Below are 26,588 nucleotides of genomic sequence, written 5' to 3' on the forward strand. Positions count from 1 at the left end.
GCCGCGTGTGACCCAGTGCCGCGTGTGACCCAGTGCCGCGTGTGACCCAGTGCCGCATGTGACCCAGTGTCGCGTGTGACCCAGTGCCGCGTGTGACCCAGTGCCACTGTGACCCAGTGCCGCGTGTGACCCAGTGCCGCGTGTGACCCAGTGCCGCGTGTGATCCAGTGCCGGGCGTAACCCAGTGCCGGGCATGACCCAGTGCCGAGCGTGACCCAGTGCCGCATGTGACCCAGTGCCGGGCGTAACCCAGTGCCGCGTGTGACCCAGTGCCGCGTGTGACCCAGTGCCGGACGTGACCCAGTGCCGCGTGTGACCCAGTGCCGCGTGTGACCCAGTGCCGCGTGTGATCCAGTGCCGGGCGTAACCCAGTGCCGGGCATGACCCAGTGCCGAGCGTGACCCAGTGCCGCATGTGACCCAGTGCCGGGCGTAACCCAGTGCCGCGTGTGACCCAGTGCCGCATGTGACCCAGTGCCGGACGTGACCCAGTGTGGGGCGTGACCCAGTGCCACGTGTGACCCAGTGCCGCATGTGACCCAGTGCCGCGTGTGACCCAGTGCCGCGTGTGACCCAGTGCTGAGTGTAACCGTGTGTCCACACTAGGCCAGGCCGGGGCTGGGGCCTGAGGCGGAAGGAGCACTCGAAGGCAGCCCTCCTCCTCTAGAGCTTCTGGAGCCCGTGCAATAAGGGGGGGCGCGGGGGCCAGCCCTGGGGTACAGTGACCCAGGGCCGTGCGCGAACCCCACCGCAAGAACCTAAGATTCAGGCCCCCCTCGCCCCGTGTGGGGCCGCTGCTTTTGCCCGCCTTTTGTCTTCGGCGGCGGCACCCCTCTCCCATTGGGGCGACCACCCGCCCGGGACTGGGACCCGGCCGGTTAGAGCCTCCCCCCGCACCTGGCCAGCGTGGGTGCTTAAGGGGGAGACGCCGCTGCTGCGGGGGCACCTGCGGGGTGAGGTCGGCACCGGGAAAGCGAGCCAAGAGGAGAAGGGGGGCTTCCTGCGACACTGCGCACGCCGGAGCCCGGCTCCGCCGGAATCCAGAAAGAGCAGGGACACGTCGGTCACGCTGGCCGGGGCGTCCCTGCGCTCCCACGGACGGTTCGGACTGGGTTTTGTTTCCTGCACTTGCAGCGAGACAGGGCCCCCCCCTGCCTGGTCCGCTGGCTTCCCTGCCCCCCGGGCCCTGAGCTGGGGAGAACCGAGGCTCCAGGCAGCTCCAGCAGTGGGGGCTGTTGACCCCCTGGAGCGAGTGTCCGGGCAGGAGTCCAGGGCGTGGCGGCCCCTGCCCCGGAGGTCTGGATTCTGGCCCACGGGGGCTGGCCCTCAGGTGTGTCCCCTCGTGATGCAAGGCTGCGCCTTAGAAACCGCCCCCTGCCTGGCCACCTGACCCCAGATCTCCTCATGGCCTGGGTTGGTGGGTTCGTTTTCCTTCACTTGTTTTTTTAGACTTACTTATTCACTCATGCATTCATTTATCCCCACCACCCCGTCGTGTTTTTGCGCTCGCTGTCTGCTCTCTGTGTCCATTTGCTGTCTGCTCTCTGTGTCTGTTTGTCTTCTCTTTCACGAGGCACCGGGAACTGATCCCGGGACCTTTGATGTGGGAGAGGGGCACTCAGTCGCTTGAGCCACCTCCCTCGTTCGCTGCGTCTCCCGTCATTCCTCCTCTGTGTCCCCTTTGTCGCGTCATCTTGTGCCAGCTCTCTGTGTGGGCCAGCCCTCCGCTCAGGCCAGCTCGCAGCGCGGGCCGGCTTGCTTTCACCAGGAGGCTCTGGGAATCGAACCCGGGGCCTCCCATGTGGTAGATGGGAGCCCAATCACTTGAGCCACATCCGCTTCCCATCCTTCAGTTTGTTTTAAATCAGGGAGGAAAACATTCTGCTAGCAGCCCCCAGCAGATGCAACGTTTGATCTCCTTGGCAGAAGTGCATTGCCTGTCCTGTGATAAGGCAAACCGCCAGAAGCTGCCGGCTCCTCTTCTGGCAAAATAAATGTAATTTCTGTGATTAGCAGAGTCTGACCTTCCGCTCATCGAGATTGCTCTCCTGGAGCTGGGTCTCCCTGAGACCAGGAGGATGGGGGGCGGGAAGCAGGGCTGGGGCCCGGGGTCCATTGCAGCTGCCTGCTGGGCTGGGTAGAGCCCGTTCATGTCAGCCACAGCCCTGCTCCAGAGGAAAAGCCAGAGAGAGGGAGGTCTGATTTAGAACTTGCTCAGACCCCTGAGGGACAGTCCATTCTCTCTTAAAGGGCCAGAATGATAGGACAAGACGGTGTGCTTTGTTTATTTCATGAGGATTTTTTTTTGTTTTTGTTTTTTGATTTACCAGGGCCTGGGATTGAACCCGGGACCTCGTATGTGGGAAGCCAGTGCTCAACCACTGAGCCACATTGGCTCCCCTGAGTTGGTTTCTTCCTGTTTTGTTTGCTTGTTGTTTATAGGTGGCACGGGGAACCGAACCCAGGATGTCCCATGTGGGAAGCAGGCACTTAACCGCTTGAGCCACCTCCGCGCCCCACGTGGGTGTGTGCTTAGTTTTTGACTGTGGGCCTGTAGGCTCGTGGTCACTGAGATGAGGGTGAAGTTACCGGATCTGCAGCTAGGTCACAACCTAGTGTCCCCTCCCCCTTCCGGGGAATAACCGTGGACAGGCCTGGAGAAAAGCAGGCTGTCCTTCAGATGGATCTGGAACTGGAGGACGGGGCAGAATGAGGAGTTGCAGGAGGGAGGACTTGCTTAGGCTAACTCCTGCAGGATGCCACGTTTCGATACATCCTCAGAAAGTTCATTAAGTTATATTTTATGTGCCTTAAGAGAGCTCGGTATTTACAGCTCTGACAGCGGATCATATGGGCAACTGAAATAACTTGCTTTTTTTGGACTGGTGGCCCCAACTGGTAATCCAAGGGGCCTGAATGCCAGAGGCATCTGAACAATAGAATTATTCCAAACGGTTTAAAAATACACGAGTATTCATCCCCAAACACTGAAGCACATTTGCTCTCCTGGGCGGTGTGCGGTGATTGCGTGAAGCCTGGGGCTGTGGGTGAAGACGGAGTGACACGTGCATCCCGACCCCGAGGTCCCCTTTTTCACGGGTAACCACTGTCTTGAAGCTCTGAATTGTGACCGGGCAAGTATATGTCATGCATAGCATTAGTAATCCACGTTGTGGAAATGAAATCCAGGATGGCTCAAAATCAGAAATATTTGGGTTGGAGTCTTTTTTTTTTTGAACATGGTGTTTGTTTGGGTTTAAAGTGTCCAGATTCTGGAAAGATCTTTAATTGGGCCTAAGATGACGAGCATTCTGGGAAAACTGTCTTCTGTAGTATTTGTTTTCTGAGTAAAGATGTTCAAACATTGTTATGGAGCGTGATTTCTTCACGCCAGACCAGGGGCCACCAAGTCTGGTCAGCAGGTCAAATCCAGCCATTGCCTGTTTTTAATTTTTATTTGTTTATGGCCCTGGAGCTAAGTGCGGTTTTTACATTTTTAAATGGTTAAAATAAATCAAAAGAAGAATACTATGTGGTGATGCACGAAAATTGTATGACACTTAGATGTCAGTGTCTGTAAATAAAGTTTTATCAAGCCCAGCTTCTCTTGGTTGTTTAGGCAGCGTAGGCTGCTCGCACACTGTGAAGGGCAGAGTTGAAGCTGGGACTGAAACGGCCTGGCCAGCAAAATCCAGAATATTAACCTTTGGGCTCTTTACTGAAGAATTAGGGGGCCCCTGCACGAGGCCCTTCCAACTTTTTTTATTCCTCTCTTTGCATGCAAAAGTTTCCTTTTTCCAGCGTGGGAACTTTCCCTGAGGCTGAGTGGTTGGAAGCTGAGCAAGCTGAACTCTAAGCAAGGCAGCAGTGAGGCTCAGAGTAGAATTTTCTCTGGCCAGGTTTAAACAGCTTTGTGTCTGAGCAGTAGACTGCTAACTTCATGGTATGCCTGCCAAAGAAGGACCAACCGCTTACGCTTTGGCTTCAAACCATATCTGTATTTTATCTGTTTTACATGCATACATTTTAATCCTTTTATTTAATTTCCTCTGTAAACCCCCCACATATATAATTTATACAAACATATAAATACGGTCATAAACTGGCTTTTAAAATTAATTATTTCTTTCTGGCTTGATCTTCCCTTTCTACTCTGTTCTCCCTTATATACACATCAGCGCCTTGCAAAATAATTCTTATTAACAGCTAAATATTTTTAAGCGCATGTGCATGTGTATATCCAAATATACACACATGCACATACATACCTAGATATGTATACCAAATAAGACTGAGTCTTAGGTTATAAAAGTAATTATGTATCTTTTCTGTATCTTGCCTTTCCTCACTCAATAATGTCTTATGGAAATTCTTCTAAGTCAACTGGTAGACCTCTAATTCATTCTTTTTATTGGCTGCATAATGTTCCTTGGTGTGAATGGACCATCACATACTCACCCCTCTGCCCCCCATTCAGTCCTCTGCCCACCCTTTTTTCCATCAGCATGAACAAGGCCACCTGATTTATCAACGAGGTGCTGGGCATGCCAGTTATTTCCTCCAGCTGCTGGAGTCGGTTAGAATCGCGTTAGTTATGAAGCTGGCTGGTCAGGCAGGAAGAGACCAAGGCCTCCAGCTCTGGGCAGCACTGCCCCACTGCAGGAGTCATCCCCTGGCTTCGAGCCTCTGCTGTGTCAACCCCGTTTCCCCCATCAGCTAAACAGGTGCAGACCTGGGAGGCGGTCGACTGGTTCCTTCCATGGGAGGCAGGCCGGCAGGGTCCTGGGTGTTCTCTTTATGGGCACATTCAAAGAGTATTTTAACTCCATTTCTTCAGCTAACCTCGTTTTCAGGAACCTCAGGGAACACCCTGGCTTGGGGTTTGTGAAGAGAGTATGAGCCGAGGCGGCTTTTTCGGTTGTGGTTTCACCCGGGGCCCTGTGGATTCTTAGGAAGCGCCCTGGAGAGCCCCCAGCCTTGAATCCCCAAGAAAGGACCTTTTCAGTGGGAAGAGTGAAGGAAGTTGTCCTCATTGGCCACAGGGCTGCCCATGCAAAGGAAGTGCGTTGACTTTTATAATGGGCAGTTCATTAGGGTAAAAGCCGTGAAATGCCCAGATCCAGGCACCATGTGAGATGCTCTCCCACCAAATCAGGCACCACGTGAGATGCTCTCACGAAGCCAGCTGCTCCTGATCCCAGCGGCGGCCGCGCGGCCAGGCAAGGCGGCGGGTGTGCATTCTCGCTCCCTTTCTCTTGACCTCCGCTGTGGCCCGTCGGTCACCTCTCCCTGGGCCCCGGCTCCTGGAGCCTCGCGGGCCTTCTGTCCTTGAGCTCAGCTGTGGACGAACCTGGGGACCTTTCTCTCTTGTGGCCGATCTAAACGGCGGCTTCCTTTCTCTGTGTTTCCATTTATGTCAGACCTAGGCGGGGGCGGCCGTTCCGCCCGAGTTGCCCAGTGACACAGCCCAGTGAAAAGGCTCTCACACCCCCAGGAATGGATTAGCTCAAAGACAGAATCTTTCTTTTTTTGGTATTCACCAAAGTCAAACTGTCAGAGACGTCTCGGAAGCTTCTTGCAAAGAGCTGGAAAAAGGTCCTGGAAGTCTGTTTTCCTTCTCTTTTTCTTGGGATCCAGATACAGTCTTCTTAATGTGCAAGAAACCAACTGCCCCGGGACAGACAAACAGAAAGATAAATAGAGAGATGGTGAGATGATGGGTAGGTAGATAGATCAAGGTGATGATGGACAGATAGAATGAGACAAAAAAATGTGGCAAAATGTTAAAATTGGTGGTGGATCTGGTATCTGGGTTGGGAGTTTCTTTTGTTTTTGCTACTGGCCTGTAAATATGACATTATTTCTAAATAAAAAGTTAAAACCAAGAATGTCCTCTGCAGCTAGCAAAACAATGCCCTGGCGCGTCTCCCTGCTTGGCCGCTTGCCTGCTGGGCACTTAGGGGATGTGGTGAGATGACTAGGGGAGGGCAGAGGGCTCCAGGACGACTGAGGGGTCCTCCCTCCCCCTGCCCTTCCCCCTCCCCTTCCTCTGGTAAATGTTGATTGACTAAGATCAGCTGTAGCTTTGGGAGCTCAAATCTAGTAGTGGAGTAAAACCTGCCGCCGACAAACTGCAGCAGCACGTGGTAGCAGGAGGAGGACTGGCTTTGTTCTGCTGAGTTTGGGGTCAAGGTCACAGGGTCAGGGAAGGGCTTGAGGAAGTCGTACTTGATTGGGGTGTAAGGGAGGAAGGTATGTTTTGCTGGACTCCCAAAGAAGGCTAGTATTTCAGGAGAGGACACTGGCTGCGCTGTGCCACAAAGCCATCCAAGCAGCCTCGTGTCCTTGGAGGATTCACAACAGTTCATTACTGCTAGAGAGTCAAGTTCAAAACGGGCTGTGAGGGAAGAGAAGGATGCAGTTAGCAAAGCAGGAGGCCCTAGGGTGTCTGTTTAGTATTTATTCCGGGTGATGAGAGCCCATCAAAGCATTTGAAGCTGGAGGTAAATGTGCTTGGTTCTGTTTGCAACTAGTTCTCTGAATCTCGTTGAGTGTATTTATTGCTCCTTCGTGAACCAGGATTTCTTTACAGGATTAATTACATTGTCCACGTCAATGATTATTTTTGAGTGTGGGAAATGTCCTCGTTCATTCCTTGGTTAAATTGCTCCTTCATCTATTTATAGTGGCTTTACTTTGTGCCTGGGACTATTCTATCCATCTCTCTACTTACCTGTCTATCAATTTTTCAATCCATTTGCTGAACATTTGAGTGTAAGCTGTATACATTGTGCTCCTTGAACACTTAATAATGCCATGTACATACCCCAAGAACAAGGATATTCACTTATATAGCCACTTTACATGCAGTTTTCAAATTCATGAAATTTAATGTTGCTATAAAGCTTACAGTCTATATTCCGTTTTTATTTCGCATGTCCTAATAATGTGCCTTTGAGCCTTTTCTCCTCCCTTGTTACATCCTAGTCAGAATTATGCATTATATTTGTCATTATCTTTTTGGTTGCTCTTTCATTTTGTTGTTGTTGTTATTTGTGGAAATATGGATTAAACATAAACTTCCCCATCTCAACAACTCCCAAGCATACCATTCAGTGGGATTAATCACAGTCACAATATTGTGGTACCCTTACCACCTTCCATTACTAAAAATTTACATCTCCCTAAACAGAAACCCTAACTCATTATGCATTAGCTCTCTATTCCCCTGCCCCCCACCCCTGGCAACCTGTGTTCTAATATCTGTCTATATGAGTTTGTATATTCTCTATTTTCTTTGTGGTTACATGGGGCTTAAATTCAACCCCTAAATCTATAACAATCTTGTTTATTTGATACCAACTTAACTTCGTAGTGTATACAAACTATGTTTCTCTACCCCTCTGTCACCACCTTTATGTAGGTCTTGTCATAAATTATAGGTATACTTTTTTTCTTTCTTTATTTTTTTTAATGTTATATTAAAAAAATATGAGGTCCCCATATACCCCCCACCCCCCTCACCCCACTCCTCCCCCCATAGCAACAACCTCCTCCATCATCATGAGACATTCATTGCATTTGGTGAGCACATCTCTGAGCACTGCTGCACCTCATGGTCAATGGTCCACATCATAGCCCACACTCTCCCACAGTCCACCCAGTGGGCCATGGGAGGACATACAATGTCCAGTAACTGTCCCTGCAGCACCACCCAAAAAATGCATAAAATGTAATGGGAAGTCAGTGGTTGCCCAACCACTGACTTCCCATTACATTTTATGCATTTGCTTTTTAGATCCTGTAGGGCATAAAAGCGAGGTTATAAACCAAAAAATACAACAGTACTGGCATTTATATTTACCCATGTCATTACTTTTACTGGAAATCTTTATTTCTTCAAGCAGCGCTAAGCTATTGTCTATTGTCTTTTCCTTTCCCCTGCAAAATTCCTTTTAGTGTGTCTTGTACGGCTGATCTAAGGTGATGAACTCCCTCAGTTTTTATTTATCTGGGAATGGCTTAATCCCACCTTCATATTTTTATTTAAAATTTTTTTATCAATGTTACAAGTTACTCAGTCAATATAAGATAATAACTACAATGACAATCTGCTTCAGTCAGTAATTCTGCTCACCCTTTATTTCTGTTTATTCCTCAATCTTGAGAGATTTGGGACAATGTGCTACTTCTTAGCTTCAGGCTAAGAAGGGGCAAAGCTATTATGGGGCAGAGGAATGGAATTTTGTTGTTTGCAGTTGAAGATACTCCTTGGTTTGGGATGGGACTTGGCCGTCATCATCATTTTGGTGGTTGTCCAGGGCAAGCCCAAAGAATAGGAAGGCAGGAGTCAGCCTCATTTCTGCTGGGATTCAGGGCCCAACCGGCATATGAACAATCCAAAGGCTTTAGGTCTCTGAGAAATATACTTAACAGGCAAATTGAATATATAGGTTCAAATAAAAGAAGTAGAAGAATCATGATTAAGGGATTTATAAATAAATATAACTCTGTTATATTGGGGAAATAGCTTTTCATATACTCCTAAATAGAGGCTGCTGAGGATGTGTTGATTTCATGAGGCTATGTGGCTTGCCTATGGTGTCTAGATGTCCCTAGGTCCCTAAGGAGCACTTTAAAAAAAATCATTTATTATCTTTTTTTTAATAAAGATACTTAGGTCACACAAAATGTTACATTAAAAAAATACGAGGTTCCCATATACCCCACTCCCCCCCACCCCCCCAAGGAGTACTTTTGTTTGAGACTTTGTTTACTGTGGCAGTTTGTGAAGTCTGAGACCTGCATAAGCATAACCTCTGGAATGACTTCCTGACTCACTTTGAAACCTCTTGGTCATAAAAACTCTATTTTATTTAATAGTTCCCCTTTGGTCAAGGTTTTTCTCCAAATGCCTCACTGATTAACACTTGGTAATAATTCCTCAGTGCCAGGGAGGCTCATCCCTGGGAGTCATGTCCCACATGGGCCTCCCTCATTTTGGAAAGATAGTTTTGCTGGATATAGAATTCTTGGTTGGCAATTTTTTGCTTTCAGCACTTTAAATATGTCAGCCCACTGCCTTCTTGCTTCCATTGTTTCTGATGAGAAATTGCCACTTAATCTTACTGAGGCTCCCTTGTATGTGGCATGTTGCTTCTCTCTTGTGGCTTTCAGACGATTCTCTTTACCCTTGTCATTCAGCAATTTAATTATAATATGCCATGGCATGGGTCTATTTGGGTTTATCCTATTTGAAGTTCCTTGAGCTTCTTGGATGTGTACATGCATGTTTACATTAAATTTGGGAAGTTTTCAGCCGTTATTTCTTTGAATATTCTTCCGGCCCCATCTCTCTTTTTCCTCCTTCTGGGACTCCCACAATGCATATATTGATATGCTTGATGGGTTCCCCCAGGTTCTTCAGGCTCTGTTCACTTTTCTTCATTCCTTCTTCCTTCTCCTCAAATTCTCTGATTCTTTCTTCTGCCACCTCCAATTTTCTATTTCATTCCTCTAGGCAATTTAAAACTGTGGACTTCAGCTCTGTTTGGTTCCTTTTCATAATTTCCATCTCTCCATTGATATTCTTTTTGTGTTCATCTCTTGTTTTCCTGGTTTTCTTTAGTTCTTTGTCCCTATGTTCCTTTAGCTCTTCAAACATATTTAGGACCAACTTAAAAAATTCTTTATCTTTTATGTCCTAGGTCTGTTCTTCCTCACTGATGGTTCCTAATGCTTTGTCTCCTTTGTCTGGCCATCACTGCATGCTTCTTTGTATGTTTTGTGATGTTTTGTTGAAACCTGGACATTTTGATATCTTAATGTGTTATTGCTGGATTTTAGACTCTGAGGCATCTGTTCCTTAAGCTTGTATCCAGATAGTATTATGACAGAGCTTTCCTTAAATGCCAGGAGGTAATGAAAAAAGAAAGAAGGAGGAGAAAAAGAAAACACCATCCCTAATCTTTGCATTTTGACCAGTGTGAGTGCTCTCCTTCAGGGCTTATCCATGCAGTGGGTTTCAAGACTTGCTCCAGGTCAAGGCATATTTGCCTCCCTAATTCTTTCTGCACTTGTCTTGTCTTGGGCATATGCATGTGGCCCTAGGAATTACCCGTTTACATGGATACAAATGTTCCCTCTTCCCTAGGAAGAGTTTCCTCCCAGTCCTAAGCACTGTATGTCCTATAGCCAGCAACCCCTTGCCCCAGGCAGCACGATCTGACTGCTCTCCCCCAGTGCACCTTTACACACACACCAAGTTCTGGGATGGGAAGTTCCTAAGGCCACCAGAAGACAGGTTGGGCCAAATATATGTGTTCCCAGTGTGTGCCTAAGGGTCTCTCTGCTCCCTCTGGAACTGGGACCAGGGATCTGCCCTGGGAGCTCAGGCCAGCTCTGTGCTGAGTTGGGGAGGGGTAGGGGAGGGGCCAGCCAGGGCACCATGAGATCCTACTGCTTTAAGTGGCCTTTTCCTTGATTTGGTGGTCACCCTGTTACTGCAACCTTTTAACAGATTTCTGGAGCTTTGAGAAAGATGTTTCTGCCAGTTCTTGCTGGTTGTTCAGAGCTTCTGTGGGGGAACCAAGTCCTGAAATGTCTCACTCCACCATCTTGAATACAGCAGGGTCGAAAAGAAGTGCATTTCATAGCAGAAATAAAGTCTTGCAAAATGATGTAAGCGATGTCCTGCTACCTTCTATTCTGATCTGTGTTATTTTTAAAGGCCAGTAACAACCCACTAAATTGATGTCACAGCCCACTACCCCTGGATCTTGACCTTGGGCTCAGAAACACTGCACAACAGTGAAGGTTCCTTGCTGGCTGGGGCCAGCTTCCAAACTGCCTGCATTGCCCCTGTGCTCACTAAATCCTTGTTGATGGATGGTTTTCACTCCTGCTTGGCCTTTGACAACCCACTCAACCTTGCACAGATCAAGCCGAAGGTAATCCCGCCTTTGTGTTACCAAGGAAAGCCAGTCATGCAACTCCATGGCCCAGCCCTGGCCCGAGGCGGCCCAGCTGGCCTGCCCCAGTGGTGCTCTTGGGCATGAAGGGGAGTCAGGTGTCGGGGGAGGCACCCCCCTGGCCGTCCTCACAGAGGGTAGTGCGGTCGACCTGTATCCCAACACCTCTCCCTGGAAAACACCACAGGTGTGAGCAGGTGTGGTCTGCTGGGGTGGGGTGCCCAGGCTTTTCTAAAAGCTCTGCTGTGGGTGAGGGGGCAGGACATGTAGAAATGCGTGCCTTCTCTATTTGAACGTGTCCAGGAGATTTAGTTCCCAAATCCAGTGTAAAAGGAGAAATGACAATCAAATGCAAGCTTGGCTGGGGCTCCCCAACCCGACGTGTTGCAGCATCTTCTGGTGTTTGTTTGAACAGAGAACACTTTCTCTCCTTCTGCTGTTTGCCCTGGAGCTGACCTCAACCACAATTGCTAAATCTGATGGGAATCTATTTCTTTATCATCTTGCTTATCACCCAGGCAGAGCAGTTCTCCCTTCTTTATTTTCAGTTAAAAGCACACCTTGGGCAGATTGAACCCTCTTTCTCTTAAGTATAAACTATGTCCTGCCTTCCAGAGGTGCTTTGGAGAGAGCCTTCTGTTAGCTCCAACTCTCAGACCTGAGGCTTCAGTGATCATGTTTCATTTCAATAAGTATTTGTTGAGCTTCAGCCTGTTAGAGTTAGCCTTGGGTTAGTCAGTGCACAGGTTACAAGAGGCTCGATGGATGAGAGAAAAGGATCACTGAGGCTTGGACCAGGCAAGAAAGTCTCCAGGAGGAGCTGGGGCTGGCTCTGGGCTCTAAGGAGAATAGAAGATGTGGGAAGGGAGAGGAAGGCAGAGAGGGAACTAGGTAAGCGCAAGAGGTGACCATGCCAGGAGAGAAGGTGGCTGCGTGGACCTGGAGCCCACAGGGGTGGATGTACGGGATGGTCTAATTCCATTCTTCCTGCATTTTTGATGCCTACATCCCTGAGCCTACATAGTTGCCAGCCGCACACCTCAGCCTGATTTCACCACTTGTTTTCCTGACAATCTCTGCACACATCATGGTCTACCTCTGTGTAAATTCATGGCTACCCTGTCCTCTGGTCAGAAAACTCAGATATAATGGAATTAACAGAGGATATTTAATCTAAGAATCTGATGTGAACTCCTCAGGCCAGGCTATTAACAGTGAACCCATTATTGTCGATTTTCTCTCAGTGAGCAAGCCAACTGGTCTTGCCTCATTGGATAAATCAGTTTGTCTTCTTTAGGATTAGGTTTAGCTCAAGGATCAGGAAACTCAAATAATAGTGGCATAGGTAGAAGTTTATTTCTCTTTCATGTCAGAGTTGGGTAGACAGTCCAGGTTGGATGGAGTCCATGAGAAAGTCAGGTATACAGTCCAGGTGGGATGGAGCTCCGTGAGAATGTCAGGTATGCAGTCCAGGTGGGCAAGAGCTCCTTGGGAAAGTCGGGTAGGCAGTCCGGGTGGGATGGAGCTCCATGGGAAAGTCCACTAGGCAGTCCAGGTGGGATGGCGCTCCATGGGAAAATCCACTAGGCAGTCCAGGTGGGAAGGAGCTCCATGAGAAATTCCACTAGGCAGTCCAGGTGGGAAGGAGCTCCATGGGAAATTCCACTAGGCAGTCCAGGTGGGAAGGAGCTCCATGGGAAAGTCCACTAGGCAGTCTAGGTGGGATGGCACTCCATGGGAAAGTCCATTGGGCAGTCCAGGTGTGATGGAGCCCTATGAGAAACTTGGGTGGATAGTCCAGGTGGGATGGCACTCCATGGGAAAGTCAGGTAGACAGTCCAGGTGGGATGGAGCTCCATGGGAAAGTCTACTAGGCAGTCCAGGTGGGATGGAGCTCCATGGGAAAGTCCATTAGGCAGTCCAGGTGGGATGGAACTCATGGGAAAGTTGGGTAGGCAGTCCAGGTGGGATGGAACTCCATGGGAAAGTCAGGTAGGCAGTCCAGGTGGGATGGTGCTCCATGGGAAAGTCCACTAGGCAGTCCAGGTGGGAAGGAGCTCCATGGGAAAGTCGGGGAGGCAGTCCAGGTGGAATGGAGCTCCATGGGAAAGTTGGGGAGGCAGTCCAGGTGGGATGGAGCTCTATGGGAAAGTTGGATAGGCAGTCCAGGTGGGATGGAGCTCCTGATGTTGGTTCCTTCCATTTTGTCCTTCCTCTGAGCATGATTCCCATAACTGAGTTCAATTCATGGTCCAAGATGTTTGTTCCAGCTGTAGGCATCATGTCCAACAAGCAGAAAGGAGAAAAGGGTTAGAGGACACACTTTTTCCCTTGATGAGGCACTTTCCAGATGTTGTACACATCCTACTTACGTCCCGATGCCCCACATGGCCGCAGGACTAGCTGAGATCCATGATCTTTGTTCTGGGCAGCATTGTGCTAGTTACGCAGTTCTCTTAGGAACTTTCTGTAAATGAGGAAAGGGGAGAGAACCAAGATTGAGGGACCACTGGTAGGAAGCTGCCTCTTTTGCTGTTTAGCTAACCAGTAATGTCCTCCCTCCCAGGAGCTGCCAAAATTGTCTGTTATATCATGGTCCACTCACAGCCAAGCTAGTGGAACCTAGCTATCCCCTCCTTGTCAAGAGATCTCAAAGAACTGACTCAAGAGCAAGGACTTGAATTCTGATCCCTTTTGATCTTCAGCCAATTGGTTATCAGATGCTTATTCAGTTTTGTAATATATTTAAGGATTTGAAACCAGATCTAAGAAGGACAAACTCTTTCCAACACTGACCCATACATCAGGATTGAAGATAAAGATCAGCTACTCTACAAAAAGTCCCAATAGTAGAGAGGGAAGGAAAGAAAAAAGAGGAGGGATCTTGGAGGCGAAGGCAGCCCCACCCCCTTTCAACACATGTGCCTTGCCTTCGGTCCTGCAGCAACATTGGAGTCTTACCCAGGACAGCCAGCACCAATTCCTGCCAGGCTCAGTGCCCCTGTCCTGGAGAGTCAGTCTCAATGGTAAAGCTGGGCTCTGGGGTCAGGCTGCATGGGCTCAAAGCCAGGCTGTCCTACTTGATAGCTGGGACATCTTAGGTCTGGTCCCTGAGCCTCAGTTTCCTCAACTGATGATGCTACTGCTAGAAAGCAACCGCAGGATTGTTGTGAGGCTGTGCTTAGCATGGTGCCCAGCCCTCAACCAGGACTCTGCAAATGTTTGCCATTCTTAGGATTGTTCTACAGGAAGTCTACAAGGTGCTCCTCTTCCCTAACTCATCTCTTCATCATCCAGAGGCATTTTATTTATTAGTTTATTACTTTTTTGGTAAATCTGCCTCTGATAGATGGATTCTACTCAGTCATGTACTGAGTACCTCCTCGTTGCCTAGCTCATATTAGATAGAAGACCTGGACCCTTGCCCAAGGAAGCCTGTAATCTGTTTGCAACCATCTAGCCTGTGACTGGTATGCTACTACACTGTAGAGCATTAGCTACTGGGAGGTGGGAAAGGTCAGTGTGATCTCATCAGGCCTTGTGTGTTTTGGCACCCAACACCCAGGCTCAGGGTGGATGTTTCTTGTAGACAACTGAGCATAAGGTAAATAAATGACGTAGTCTTTGGCCACCCCCGGAATAAGCTTGAGAAAAGAGTGGGTCATCCTCTGGCCCACTGGAGGCTCCAATCCAATCGTATCTACCAAGCCCTTGATACTCAAAACCCTTGTCGTGGTTTGCCAATGGGTTGGCTTAAGCAGTGGGAATTTATTGTCTCACGATTTTGGAGGCTAGACGTTCACCATCAAGTTCTCGACAGGCCATGTTGTTCTGAAACCTGTGGTGTTCTGGGCTGTCTTGCCGTAATCCTTGGGGTTCCTTGGCTCTCATTGCTGCCTCTGTCACGTGGCTTCTCCTTCTGCCCAATCATCTGTTTCTGTCTACGTTTCCTCTCCTCCTAAGGACTCCAGTCATGCAAACAAAGTCCTACCCTGATTCAGTCTGACCACATCCAGTGAGGACCCTTGAAGGTCCTACTCATGTTGACTGCACGCATTAACTAATATCCTTTTCAAAGGTCCTGTTTATAGATGGCTCCACACCCACAGGGCCGGGCATCGAGACTCCACTTGTCTTAGTGGGGGATGCGATTCAATCTCCACCAGCCCTTCATCAGCTAACCCCCAACCTGGAGCCTGCCCTCCTGGCACCCTCCTCCTGGGGTGGCTTCACACATGGTCATAGCTGTTAAGTTACATGAGATGTGCCAGAAAATGGAACAGGAGGCTGAGGTTTTCCTTGGAAACTTGGGGAATTTTTGATGGGCAGAAAATGAAAGCAAATATATTCTGGAGATAAAAACAGGAGGGAATCAGCAGTGGAGGGCTGGTAACAGATACTTCTTGTTGTAGTAGTAGTTGTTGTAGTTGCTGTTGTTGCAGTTGCTGTTGTTGTAGTGTTTGGGTTCTACGATCTGACTCCTGTTAGCGTCTGCCTCACTTTGTACTCAGGGGGCGGGGGCTGATGGGGCAGGGCGGCCGTGTCGAGGCAGCATAGAGGGAGGTGGCGCAGGCCGGTCCATCCCCAAATAAGGCCACAGTTGCTGAGTGGAGAGAGCACGGGGAAAGGTGCCTGCTGGTAAGAGGGGCAAGTGGGGAAGGAAGACCTTATCTTATCACTGTGGTAGAAAGAAACCACCCACTTCCCTTCTGCCTCTGGTGGAATATTCTTAGCCTTCTGTGGCCCACACATTCCTTTTTCCCTTGGAAACATGCCCTGCTGCTGGCGAAAGCAGCAAGCCCTCTCCCAGAAAACTGCGTTCACATGCGAGCTAGCCTTTCACGCCTTACGTGCCCTGTGACGGCCGTCCACAGGACGCCGAGGGCTCTGAGATGGATGATTCCTGCTCAGGGACCTGAAGCCAGAACTTGCTGACTCCATGGCATCCTTTTCCTCCCACTGGACGGAGCCGGACAAACTGCCCTGCTTGCTGATTCTCCTTTTCCAGCCTTCCATCAGGCTGCACCCTGCAGTTGGTCAGCCTGTCATCAAAGCTGGGAATGCCAGTGGTTAGCCTACAGACGCTTCCTCGTTCACTTTGCCTTGTTCAGGTGGGGGGGAGGCAAGGGAGAGGGATAAACTGTCCACCTCCTGTGTGCACTTGACTTCTGTTGCTTAATTTAATCGCTCCCACCAGTGTAGCAGGTCGACGTGATTACACCCATTTTACAGATAGGGCTTTCGGGGGCTAAGTGATTGGACAAAGTCACCCACAAAGTTGCTGAGTAGGATTCCAACCCAGACGTCAGCCCCCATGCCTTGTGTTATTTCTGCTTCTCTAAATGCCTCCCCCTGATGCTCCGCCTTTGCTCGGGAGCCACCCTGACCCTAGGATGACTTCTGCAGACGTCTGAGCTCATCCATCGTTTGATTTTATTAGTGTAACCCTTGAGAGGTCATATCTTTCAAGGTCCTTGCTGGCCATTTCCTGTGGTCTCCTGTGCACTGAGCATATTTGAAATGCAGCAGCTCTATCTCCACTTCACCTTTCCCAACTTTAAAATCTCATTCGCAAGAGAAACAGTAAGCTGGGGCTCAGATCGGGGAGAAAACAGTTTCAAAAATTCTTTTTCCAGATGTGTAACTTTTCTTTTTTTTGTCATGGCTTCTCTAACTGAAATAGTCTGATGTATTTTGAGCTATTTTCTTTTCTATGTGAAACAGCCATCAGCAGGGTCCTCTGTTTGTCAGAAATATCTGCATGTTTTCAGACATTTAGGTCTGATGTGTTACCATGAAAGTAAAATTGGATGATGAAGGTCCTGAAATGAGCATTTAATCCATCCTGGCAGGTCTATTCTGTCTCTAAAGGCCTCTAGCCTCCTCTGATGAACTATTTCAGTACCTTACAGTCTTTGTGATTTGGAAGTGCTTATAGTGAGCCAAGTAGTTAGGATTATTATTAACCCATTGGCTGTACAGAATTTTATTTTGTTTTGGTAATTCTTGATGCTATTGACCATAGTCAACCTTTTGGGTAACTATTGTCATTTGGTCAGAATCTCTTACTCTATGATTTAATAATGTTCTGCCTAACCATAATTTATTGTTAGAGGCCAGCTGATATCTGGATAGAATTGATCTACATCCACCATTTATTACACACTCTACAAGATAAAGCTTCCTTTTCATTCAGCTTCAAAGCTACTTGTCAGGTGGATTGGACAGAAGCTTTAATCAGAATTTATCTTACTCAAAAAAGGGCATCTTTTCCACTGAATGGAAGGTTTGGGGGATGCAGATACATACAAAGAATGAGGAAAAAATTTGAAGAAGTTCTTATGTAGGAGCCGTTATTTCTCTATGAAGTAGGAAGCAAGGTCATCTGCCAAGTGTGAGGGGGAAGATGAGAGGTGATGTGAAGAGAGTGTTGAAGGGTAGGGGTCCCTCTGGTAAGGAGTGGGAAAGAGGCACACCAAGGAAGGGCCAGGCAGAGCTGAAGCTGGAGATGTTGAATTTGTCATGGAAGCAGTCAGCAGCTCAAGGAGAGGAATAGAGAAGACAGATCTTTGGTTAGATCTTGGGCTGGGGGTTGTCAGGGTATTTACTAAAAGCACAAGAAGGCGAGGGGATTGAGGGTAACATAGTTGAAGTTGATCATTGATTCATTTATCCATTAAACAAATAGCTATTCATCACCCATTATGTGGATGACAGTGTGGCTGGATAGGGAAGGAGATCCAGATAGAAGTGGATGGTAGTTCTGGAAAAAATGGAGAGGCCAGGGGACCAGAAGTCTTGGGAGGTGTAAGAGCAACATAGTGGAAAGTGGAGCATGAGAGATCTGGAAGGATGATAGCACAGCCAACCCTTCAATAGCCCCGGCATACCAGGTGCTTGTCTAGACTCTGCAGATATTAACTCATTTAATTCTCTCAGTAACTCTGTGAGGTCGGACTATTATTTTCCCATTTTACAAGTGTGGTCCAAGGTCCTCCAGCTAGTAAATGGCAGAGCTGGGATAGTTGAACCCGGGCAGTCTGGCATCAGTGCCCAGGCTTTTTAACACTGTGCCCTACTGCCTCTAGGAGGCTGTGGTCACTTGGGCTGCAGAATTGCAAAGGTGGAGTCATTCCGGGGGATGACACAGTCTTAAGGATACCCATGGGAAAGAGCGGCTATCGCTAAGTCAGGGGGAAGGTCACCGTGGGCAAGACTGCTGGACACATCAAGACTGCTGGACACATCATCCTACAGTTACCGAAGTTCGTTGAATAGTGACAATTTGGGGATGGGGGTGGGGGTGCTGTGGCCCAGAGTCATGAATGTAGGGTTGGTGGTCAGAAGACCAGAAGATGACAAAAGTGAGGAGATGTAGATGGTGATAATAATCAGGTACCCTGAGTCCAAACTCTTAGGGACCCCCGTACGAGAGTGGAGGAGGAATCGTTTGGAGATGCCATTACTGGGGGAAGAGAAAGCCCCTCCTCCCAGCCCTGAAGCTGCAGAAGATGGGAAGGAGCTGGACTTCTGCTCTAAGCAGGCAGGTGGAGAGAGAATACTCCACGCAGTTTGCAGATGTTCAGGCCTTTATCTTCTATGTACAGAGTTCCAGAGACTTGGAAAGGGGAGGAGCTGCAGGAAGCCAAATCAAAAATATAAAAACATATGGAAACTTGGGTTGAGAGTGTGGTAAAAGACAGGAGAATGAAGACCAACATTTAGAGTCAATGATGGATACGCACTGAGACATGGGTTCTTTGAAGTTCTATGGAGACAACTGGTATAAAGTTCCACGGGCATCAGTGCCAGCCAAAGCCCCAGCTAGCATAGTCTTGGTGATGGTGGCTGTCAGAAAAAGTGCCCTGTCCAAGGTTGGCTATATTAGGGTTCTCTGGGGAAACAGAACCAACAGGAGATATCTATTAATATTATGAGATTTTTTTCAAACTGTCTCACACAAACATGGGGATGCACGAGTCAAATTCGGGAGGGCAGGCTACAAACCAGGGACTCTGATGAAGGTCCTGGATGAGTTCCCCAGGAGACTCTGGCTGTCTGAATTAGAGATGGACATTCTCTCTCTGAATGCTGAAATCACTTCTCCTTGGAAGATGTTCAGCTGATTGGATGAGACGTCACTCATTGCTGACGGCAGTCTTCTCAGATGATTGTAGATGTCATCAGCCATAGACGCAATGAACTCACTGATGATTTAAGTCTATGAAATGTCCTCACACTACAGTTTGACTAGTGCTTGCGTGACCACACAGCTGGGCACCATTACCTGGCCGAGTTGACACATGAACCTGTCCATCACAGCCCACTCCTTGTCAACTTGGCAGCCATACACATCACCTTAAAGCATACCTTATCTCTAAATAAAAATAATAAAAGACATTTTTTTTCACCTAATGATACTCAACTGTCCTGTGTGCAACTGGAAATGCATTAAATCCTTCCAGAATAAGGTACAAGTCTTTGGGCAGTATTCACTCTTAAACTCGACATTCTATAACTTATACTATGACATGAAACTACTACAACCTATGCCATATGATATGGGGATAAAATAGGGAGGAAAACTAAGATATTTGGTTATGTATATATACCAACATATTCATAGCAAGACAAGGAAGAAATATTAATGACCATTACAGCTCTCATTTCTATAACTGGTCACGTGGTTGTAGTTCATATTTATCACTGCCTTCTTCCACTCTCCATTCCATGCTCCCTTTACCCTCAGCAAGCACCTTAGCTGGCCATGGTTCTTTGTTTGGTGGGGTGACCCAACCCTTATTCCTGAAGTTTCTGGGCCATTGTTAGTCCTGCCTGGATTGAGATGCTGCAGTTTTCTATTGACTTTAATCACAGGGCATGGTAGTACTAAGAGACATCCTACAGGGTCTCCTGTATTCTAGAAAAACTCTTCTTTACCTCCATATGTAGTTACAGTGCTATTAGTAGCCCCATGATAGTCAGGATCAAATACCCCAGCCAGGGTAGTAATTCTGTTCTTTGGCTGTTGATTCAGAGGCATGAGAAGCCCAAAGTAGCCAGGTGGCAGTCTTAACTTCCAGTTCAATGGAATTATTGTTGTGTTTCCTGGTGGAAGCACTCCTACTGTTGGAATTAAGGCCTGTAGACCAGCAGAGCTTAAGGTTGCTGGGACAGGAAGCAAAAATTTTCCTAGTGGATCACTATGGATAGTACTGAGTGGTGCCATACCCATTTCCCCCCCTTGATCCCTGGATCCATGAATTCTGGCTATAGGACTGTGGATGCTGATTTAGAGCATACTCAGCCTCCTGGAGAGCATTGCCCCAACCCTGCAAGGTATCGCCACTTAGTTGGTGCCCTAATTGAGTTTTCAAAAGGCCATTCCACTGTTCTATCAGTTCAGCTGCTTCAGGATAATGGGTAACCAATGAACTCCATGAACATGTGCCCATTCCCACACATCATCTGCTGGGAAGTGGATTCCTTGATCAGAAGCAGTGCTGCGTGTAATACCGTGAGGGTGGATAAGGCATTCTTTAAGTCCAAAGATGGTAGTTTTGGCAGAAGTATTGTGTGCAGTGAAGGCAAAGCCCCAGTCCAGAATATGTGTCTATTTGAATTAGAACAAATTGCTGCCCCTTCCATGGCAGAAGTGGTTCAATGTAATAAACCTGCCAGCAGGTAGCAGGCTAATCACCTCAGGGAATGGTGCCATATTGTGGGCCTAGTGTAGGTCTCTGCTGCTGGCAGATTGGGCTCAATGTTGGCTGTAGCCAGGTCAGCCTTTGTGACAGGAAGTCCATGTTGCTGAGCCCATGCTTTACCTCCATTCCTACCATCATGGCCATTTTGTTCATGAGCCCATTGGACAAAGCAGGGGCTATGGAAAAAAAGCTGACCAGTATCCATGGAACAGGTCATCTTATCCACTTGATTATTAAAATCTTCCTCGCTAAAGTCACCCACTGGTGAGCATTCACTTGGGACACAAATATCTTCATTTTTTTACCCACTAAAAAGATCTATCCACACACCTCTTCCCCAGACCTCTTTGTAACCAATTTTCTAATCTTGTTCCTTCCAAGTCCCTGACCATCCCAGCCAAGCCATTGGTGACAGCCCATGAATCAGTTACAAATGCACCTCCAGCCATTTCTCCTAAGCAAAATGACAACTAGGTGCACTACTCAAAGTTCCACCCACTGGGAGTATTTCCCCTCCCCAGTGTCCTTCAGGAACATCATAGAAAGGAGCTGCAGTGCTGCCGCTGTCCACTTTTGGGTGGTACCTGCGTATCTGATTGTAAGGAACTCCCCAAGGGGCCATAGCTATGGGCTGGGAAAGAAGGTGATGTGTCAGGAATAATGGCCATGGGCATTTCAGCCACCTCCTCATGTAACTTACTTGTGCCTTCAGGACCTGTTCGAGTCCTATCTTATATATACCATTTCCATTTTATGATGGAGTGCTGCTGTGCATGCCCAACCTTATGGTTTGGCAATTTTATAAAATCTCATAATATTTATAGATCTCTCCTGTTGGTTCTGTTTCCCTAGAGAATTTTTATTAGTACTGTTTGGTACTTCTTTGAAAGAAGTACCTTCTTTGAAACAGATTCTTAAAAATGGGATTTCTGAATTGGTTCTGGGGTTTTTGCAATTGACTATTCTGATTAGATTCAAAGGAACTAATGACTGTGATAATCAAGAGGCCACTGATAGTTCATGGTGCCAGCTGGCAATAGAGATACACAAAATATCACCACTGGACATGGCTACTTCTGTGGTTATAAGAGGCAAGACTCTGGGTGAGAGTTTTTTTTGACACCTTAACAGACTTTTGTGGAGTTATAGGTTACAAGGAGATGTTAGCTGGTTGTTCCTAAATACACTGGATACAGTTCTAAAAGAGAGAGATGAGCTGAAGGCTTGAAATTTACAACTTAAGTGCCACATGAATACAGTAAAAGTTTCTATGTGTGCCCTGAAAGAAAATCTTGTTTCCTGCAGCCGCAGCCTTGACATCTATGAAAACCAGACTCAGAGTCTCATTGTGTGAGTAGCAGAGTTACAATGGAAACTAAAACCTCAGCCTTGCAGGCTGTCTGTTGTTAAAGTGAAGGTGTGGATTAGAAAGGAATAGAATACTGAAATTGGGGTAGAAACATATAGATTGATAATGATGGCAGTGGGGATATCAAAACCCTAAATTCTGTGGCGTCTTTGCCAGATAAACCTATAATGGTCTGCCCTAAGGAAATACCTTCCCAACTTCCTGTCTGCCCCAAAGACTCCAGTTGCAGCTGCTGTCCTAGATGTGTATCATTTCTTGAGCAAATCAACACATTCTGTGATACTTCGTATGAAGCTGTTGATCTGGCAAATGCTTTTTTTCTCAATTGCTGTTAGTAAGGACCACCAGAAACAGTTTTCTTTCAGCTGGTAAGGCCAGCAATATGCCTTCACTGTCCTGCTTCAGGGGTATATCAACTCTTCTCCAGCCCTATGTCATAAAATTGTCTGTAGGGACCTTGATCGTCTTTTCCTCCCTCAAGATATCACAGTCATCCAGTGTATTGATGACATCATGCTGATTGGACCAAGTGAGCAAGAAGTAGCAACTACTCTAGACATATTGGTAAGGCATTTGTGTCAAGGATGGGAGGTAAATCCAACAAAAATACAGGGGCCTTCTACCTCAGTGGTATTTCTAGGTGTCCAGTGGTGTGGGGCAGGTCGAGATATCCCTTCTAAAATGAAGGGTTAGGTGTTGCTTCTGCCCCTCCTATGACCAAAAAAGAGGCACAACGCTTAGTTGGCCTCTATGGATTTTGGAGGCAACATATTCCTCATCTGGTGTGCTACTCTGGTCCATTTACCAAGTGAACCGAAAAGCTGCTGGTTTTGAGTGGGGACCGGAACCAGAGGAGGCTCTGCATCAGTCCAGGCTGCTGTGCAAGCTGCACGACCACTTGGGCCAATGATCCAGCAGATCCAGTGGTGCTGGAAGTGTCAGTGGCAAATAGAGATGCTGTCTGGAGCCTCTGGCAGGTCTCTATGAGAGACTCACGATGCCAGACCCTGAGGACTTTGGAGCAAAGCCCTGCCATCCTCTGCAGATAACTACTTTCCTTTTGAAAAACAGCTTTTGGCCTGCTGCTAGACCTTAGTAGAGACTGAACACTTAACCATGGGCCACCAAGTTACCAGGAGACATGACTGCCTGTCATGAGCTGGTATCGTCACCGGTACCTGGCCAAGTGGACACACGAGCCCAGCCATCACACTGGCTTGTCTGAACCGGGACTGTGAGCTTTCTACGAAACTTGTTTTCCCTTAGCCTTGGCAACAAGCCGCAAAAAGCTTATTCTGAGTTACATTCTCTATCCCTATGGAGCAGAGTTCTCTCTTTCTCTATCTCTCTCTCTCTTTCTCTCTCTCTCTCTCATTTGTAGTAACATATACACAACACAGCATTTCCCATTTTTACCACTTTCATGTGTGCAATTCAGTGATATCAGTTACATTCACAATGTTGTGGTACCATCACCACCATCTATTCCCAAATCTTTCCATCACCCCAAACAGAAACTCTATACCCATTAAGGTACCCCAGAAGAGGGGTTCTTAACCCTTTCTGTGCCGCAGACCTCTTTGGCAGTGTGGTGAAACCTATGGACCTCTTACCAGGAAAATATTTTTAAATATGTCTTAGTTTGCCTCAGGGCTACCAATGCCAAGTACCAGAAATGGGTTGGCTCTCATCATGGGAAATGTATTAGGGATAAAAGCATACAGTCTGAGGCCGTGAAACGTCCAAATCAAGGCACCATCAGAGATGCCTTCTCAACAGAGTCAGCTACTGGGGGCCCTAGCGTCCGGTCACATGGGAAGATGGTGGCCGGTCTCTGCCGAGGTCCCTGCCCTGCCCTCCAGAATCCACCGTCTCCTGGAGCTCAGCTGCGGGCATCCAGGCACGGGGCTCGTCTCCTCAGCCTAGGGCTGCTCCGTGGCCTGGCCTCGTGGGCTTCCTGCTTCAGCTTCGGCTGCTGGGTCCTCCGTCCTCGCTCACGGGGCAGGGTCAGAGTGGCAGGTTCCTCCCTCTGTCTCTCACTCTGTCTGTGTCTCCGTTTATTTAAAGCTCCAGTAAGAGGGCGGAGGCTCAGCCTGACTCCTGCCTCACGGGGGTCGTCTGACTGAGAGGGCCCCACACCCGACAGAATGGATTAGTTCAAGAACGTAACCTTTTTCTAGTTGGGATTCACGAAGGAACTTCAAACTGTCCCAATGATGTAAAATGCGCAGGGTTACAAAGGAAACCAGTTATATGGAAATACACTTATCAGAATATAGGGAGCAAAACTGATATGAGAACATGTGCTTTATTAGCACATTAAAAAAAAAAACAGGTCTAAAAGTGTGATAACTTCAAATTAAAGCTGATGTATTGAGATACAAGGTGATATGGAAAGATCTGTGATTTCTGCATACTAGAAGGCAATGCTGTACTCCATGGAGATCAGTAAACATGGAATCTTTTCTCACCCAGCTGCACAGAGCCTGTGCATTCTGGTACGACCCCATTAAGAAGGCCTGCCTAGAGGAAATGCACACAGGACACAGGACAGGTTAGGGTTTCTGGCTTCCTGGCTGTATGGGTATGTTTCCTTGCAGAAAACAGACATTATTCTAGGGTTGCAATCAGAAAATGATTCCGCAAAGGCAAGTTGGGTCTTCCAGAATGGTGAGAAGGCAGGAGCGGCAGGCGTTTGGAATGCCGCCTGCAGAGCAGCTCTCAGACCGCACGAAGGCGCCTGCTGCCCCTGCCCCCCCGCCACGACGCTGCGCCTGCTGCCCCTGCCCCCCCACCACGCTGCGCCTGTTGCCCCTGCCCCCCCCCCCACGAAGCTGTGCCTGCTGCCCCTGCCCCCCCCACGACGCTGCACCTGCTGCCGGGCCTGCCTGGTCTGTACCAGCCCCAGCAGACACCATATTCCATCTCTTGGCACCCGCAGTCTCTGGGCACCTGGAAGCACCAGTAGAGAACCCAGACCCCTCCGCAGGCAAGGAGCAACCGCAGCACAGCCGGCCAGGGGCCTCCGCCGCCCTCCCACCTTTCAGATCCTCAGCAAATGCATCAAATCGGGGGCCCCTGGATCCAGCCACAAGAGCAACTGCACAGAGGCCTGGGGAACGTGGTGGGTAGCTGTCCGGCTTCTGTGCAGAAGGGACCCCAGGGGGTCTCCGTCCCCACCTGCCATTTGCCACACGTGGGAGATAATTCAGTAGAAACCTCCTTGAAGTTGTGAGTTGTTGCATTTGTCATAAAGTCGTGAACACGGCCCCGCTTGTGCTCCTCCACGGCCGAAGAGGAAGCGCGGAGGAGGAGGTGGCGTGGACCTAGCTGGGCGGAAGCTGGAGAGCAGGGAAGTGTTTGGACCCTTTATTCCCCCACAGCCTGCTCTCTGGTACCCACGCCTCCCTGTGCTGGGCACGTGCTGCCTTTCCTGCACAGATGTCACCATCAAAGCATTTTCATGATTGCAAAAAAGCTTTTGGATCCATTCTTGCCCATCGCCAGGTACAGAACCAGGTCTGTGGCAGAGCTGGTGACAGACGCGGCCCTGGAGCGCTTGCCCCTTCCCTGCTCCATGCTGCAGCCCACCTTCTCAGACAGGTTGTCTCAGCGTGCGTTACTGGCACCTGGGCTGGGTGCTCCTTGGGGAAGGGCCCTGTGCCATGCCCCGTGGGTTGTTCTGCAGCATTTCTGTCCCTTCCTGCTAGTGTTCTCCCCCAAGTCATGACAACCAAGAGTGTTGCAAGACTCTGCGAAATGTTACCTGGAGTAAACTCCCTGGTTGAGAGCCACTGCTGTAAAACATGGTGTCTGGGGCACATCAGACAGCGGTCGCTGCTCTATTTGCTATGGCAGTTGTCAGCGCCCCTGGAAGAGTATTCTACTGCATGGATTCATTGGCATCCCGGCCGCTTAAAGCATAATAACACTGATAACGCAGAGGGAAGTCAACAAATCGCGGAAACTCGCATTACAGCCATGGGCAGAGGACATTTCCCATTACTCACAGTATTAGTCAACAGAAATGAAGTAAGGCTTGCCTTCCAAGGTACCGTTTGATGGAAGTGCTCACTCTGTCAAATGCCTGCAAATTTCTTTTGGGGACATAGACATTTTTTGAAGGCATGTTGCAAGTAGATGACCTATTATCACAGAGCAGAAAAGAAATGGAAAGATATTAAACCAACATTACAATCTCTTCTGGAGTGCCTTCAAAAAAGATCATATTTGATGAAGATGATTCAGCTGAAGTTTCTGCTTAGAGCATGGATTCAGTGATATCTGGGATTCTATTCCAACTGTGCAATTATGGAAAATGAAGAAAATTATCGTTATAACTTGCTCCCAAGTTAGCATCTCCCATTATAATATATAGACATGGGCATGGTAATTTTATGTTAAAATAAAACTTAACTATTAATTATCATTTCTTTTCCGTTTTATGCTTGCAGAATGCTTTAAAATGCTCTTTACTTTTCATCTCCTCATTACCAAAAGAAACTTCAGTGGCCAGATAAAAAATAGCACATTATTTCTCATT

General features: G+C 48.1%; 1 protein-coding gene across 1 annotated transcript in view; it reads left to right on the forward strand.

Moving 5' to 3' along the window:
- CCDC3 (coiled-coil domain containing 3) overlaps positions 1 to 26,588 on the forward strand; it is a 111,742-nt gene that overhangs the window by 48,128 nt on the left and 37,026 nt on the right. The window lies entirely within an intron of this gene.

This window comes from Dasypus novemcinctus, chromosome 20 (assembly GCF_030445035.2).
Source record: "Dasypus novemcinctus isolate mDasNov1 chromosome 20, mDasNov1.1.hap2, whole genome shotgun sequence".
NCBI lineage: Eukaryota > Metazoa > Chordata > Mammalia > Cingulata > Dasypodidae > Dasypus > Dasypus novemcinctus.